Here is a 3,906-nt window from a genome sequence, read left to right as displayed (position 1 = left end):
AAAGAATTCCTAGGCCAGCACTGTGGTGGTAAAGGCAAATGGGGTTTTCAAAAATGATTTTCTGAGAAGATTTGTGAAAGAGCAAGTAAAGATATGAGATAAGAATAAAATTTTAAAACCATAAACACATCAAGTCCTGGGAAAGATGTGGGACAATTGGAATGCATTGCAGGTGAGAACCAAATAGTAGAGTAAATTCAGAAAGCAGTTTGACGTTCTTTTTCAATTAAGCATGTATTTACTTTATGGCCAAGCAATCTTCCTCACAGGTATTTATTCAAATGAAATCAAAACCTATGTTTACAGGGGGAGAAAAAAAAAAAAAACACCTTTAGACATATGTTAGATCAGCTTTATTCATAATTACCGAACACTAGAACTAACAAAATGTCCTTCAACTGAGTAATAGATAAAACATCTGCAATGTTCAAAAAAGTGGAATACTGCTAAAAAAGTTATATACAGAAAAGTTAAGTGGTTTCCAGGGGCAGTGTGCGGGACTAGGAGTGGACCACAAAGAACCCCAGGTTTTGTTTGTGTGATGGAAGTGCTCTATGTCTTGATTGTGGTAGTCGTTACACGACCATATATATTTAACCAAATTATTAAGATAATACACAAAAAGTATGGATCTTACAGCTTTAAAATTATATATTTAGAGAATAAAAAAGAAAGGACAAGGAGTAATAGCAAACTGTGCATGCACAGTCATATATGCTACCAGGTCCCCATGGCAGCTTAATTGCTTCTTCCCTGGGAAGGAGGGATGAGGAGCTGGAGATGCTCTCATGGGAGGCGGGGAGATCCTCTGGGAGCTCCATGTCTCTATAATTCATTCCTGCTTCCCACGCATTAGCCTCTAAAATACCAACAACACTCCACATGGCATCATCTTAGAAGCACCTGACTGCATGCTGGGCCCTCTGATCATCACATAGTCACCTGATTGTTAATAGTTGTCATTACACAAAGGCCTTCTCCCTGCCTGAGGAATTGCTGTGAACCTACAACCATAGCCAAGGAAATCATCCCAAGATAAAAATTATTTTGAGTGACTTTAAAGAGGTTACCCTTTAAAGTCTGAGTTTTTTGAGTTTTTAATAGACCTTCCCTTATTTGCTATTTACAGACACAATTCTGCAAATTACTTGGAGAAGTAATTTTACAATGTTCATTTTACAGACTAGGAGAAGGTAAGGGACTCCTCGAAGGTCACAGCAAAGGCACAGCAAGAATTATGGTGGATTTCGGACTTGAACCTAGGTTCTTGGGTCCTTGTTAGTGTTTTGTTCTCCATCTTTCCCTGTCTTAAAGCACTTGGAGCCTTTTGACCACTCCCTAAAATATAGCTTCTCTGTCATTATTGATGCATTATTTCATGGCTGAATTTCTGACTTCACATTCACTATTCAGGATTGACTATCCCTTCTCCTCAAGGAGCCAGGTAAGCTACTCTGTTCTGCACACACTATCAGTGAAAAGTGATACACAAGTGGGACACAAAGCAAGTCTCAACAAAGCTAAGAATATTAGAATCATATCAAGCATCTTTTCCTACCACAATAATATGAAACTAGAAAATCAACTAGAAGAAGAAAGCGGGAAAAATCACACTGTGGAGACTAAACAACATGCCATTGAAGAACTATTGAGTTAATGAAGAAATCAAAGGTTAAAAATTTTTAAAAATATCCTGAAGACAAATAAAAATGAAAATGCAACATATCAAAATATATGAGATGCAGCCAAAGTCGTACTAAGAGGAAAGTTTATAGCAACACAGGCATACGTCAAGAAATAAGGAAAAAAAACTCAAATAAGCATCACCACGTTAACAAAAATGAAAGATAAAATTCATACAATAGTCTCAGTAGATGTGGGAAAAGCACTTGACAAGGTTCAATTTTGATTTATGACAAAAACTCTCAATAAAATGGCTATAAAAGGGATGCACTTCAACATAATAAAGGCCATATATGGCAAACCCATAATGCTCAAAGGTTTAAAAAAAAAAAAAAAAGAAAGCTCTCTCTCTCTCTAAGGTCAGGAACAGGACAAAAATGCTCACTGTTGCCACTCGTGTTCAATATAGTATTGGAAATCCTAGTCAAAGCAATTAAGCAAGGGAAAAAATTTATCCAAATTGGAAAGGAAGTAGTAAAACCATAACTGCAGATGACATGATTTTATGTATGGAAAACACTAAAGACTCCACCAAAAAAAGGTTAGAAATAGTAAACAAGCACAATAAAGTTGCAAAGTACAAAATCAACATGCAAAAACCTGTTGTGTTTCTATACACTAACAGCAGATCATCCGAAAGAGAATTTAAGAAAACAACCCCATTTACAACCCCAATAACAACAACAAAACTTACCCAAGAATCAATTTAACCAATAAAATATGCCAACAAAATAAGCACGTAGTTTCATTAAGAGTTTATCACTTTTTCTCAAATTAGGACTCTTAGAGCAGTTATTCAACTAAAGGAAAAAAATAATATTTGATATAAATTTGTATTTTAATACCCTAACTCAATATTTACATTATTTTTATTGAGAAGTGACATTCTCCATCTTCCTCTTGCTAACTTTCTGCTCCCGTGTGTGTGTGGCTGGAGGGTACACGCATGCACTTCTGTTCATGGGCTTGTTGGTTACCCTGCTTTACCTGCATGTTTGTAGCGCATGTGGTAGACAGAATGCATGTAGAAAAAATGAACAAATAAATTACTTATACTAAATTTTTGACAAGCAGAACCAAAACATTTTATGCTCCTTATTAGCCATCTTCATTAGAAGATGGTATTCGATTTCTGAACTTAATGTCTCCGTATTATAGATGGTAGACTTCAGAAAAATTAAAGGTATCATTCAGGACTTTAACTTCAATGTGTGACTTAAATTGTGACTCAGTGCATGGAGAAGGTCTGAAAGGAATAAAACTAGGTAATTATGCATCCTAAAATGTTAAAATCACAGTCCTAGAGACAATTTTGCCTCCTTAACCACCTTCTTGAAAGCACTCTTGACTTCCTTGTTCCTTAGACTATATTCCAAAGGGTTCAGCATGGGGATGACCATAGTGTAAAACACAGATGCAATTTTGTCTGTATCCATGGAATGACTAGAGCTGGGTTGTAAGTACATGGTGATAATTGTACCATAGAAGATGGAGACTGCAGTGAGGTGGGAGGCACAGGTAGATAAAGCCTTATGCAGAGGAGTGCATCTTTAGGATGGTGATAAATATGAATATGTAAGATATTAAGATAATCAGGAGAGCTAAAAAGACATTGAAGCTGGCTACATAAACGAGAATCATCTCACTAATATACCTATCAGAGCAAGAGAGAACCATGACAGCTGGAACATCACAAAAAAAGTGATGGATCACATTGGACCTACAGAAAGAGAGACTGAATGTGACTCCAGTGTGGATGGAGGCATTCAGGAAACCGCAGACGTAGGAGCCTGTGGCCAGACAAATACACAGACTGGTTGTCATAGTGGTGGTGTAATGTAGGGGTTTACACACAGCTGCATAGCGGTCATAGGCCATTGGTGCCAAGAGGAAATTTTCCATAGTGGCAAAGGCTGCAAAAAAGAACATCTGAGCAGCACATGCATTGTAGGAGATGATCTTGTCTCCTTTAAGAAGTCCAGCCATCACCGTGGGAATGACAGCTGAAGAGTAACAGAAGTCCACCAGCGACAAGTTACTGAGGAAAAAGTACATAGGAGAGTGGAGATGAGCGTCCAAGAGAACCAACAGGATCATCCCCAGGTTTCCAGCCACGTTGATGAAGTAAATGAGAATGAATATTATGAGGAGGGGAACTTGTAGTTTGACGACATTGGTCATTCCTAGGAGAATGAACTGTGTCACTTCTGTCATGTTCTCCAT

General features: G+C 37.5%; 1 pseudogene; it reads right to left on the bottom strand.

Moving 5' to 3' along the window:
* Nucleotides 1–2,911: 2,911 nt before the first annotated feature.
* LOC105066922 (olfactory receptor 5B3-like) lies at nucleotides 2,912–3,906 on the bottom strand (annotated as a pseudogene).

This window comes from Camelus bactrianus, chromosome 10 (genome assembly GCF_048773025.1).
Source record: "Camelus bactrianus isolate YW-2024 breed Bactrian camel chromosome 10, ASM4877302v1, whole genome shotgun sequence".
Taxonomy (NCBI): Eukaryota; Metazoa; Chordata; class Mammalia; order Artiodactyla; family Camelidae; genus Camelus; species Camelus bactrianus.
Note: the sequence above shows the minus strand (reverse complement) of the source record. Positions and strands in the feature narration are given on the sequence as shown.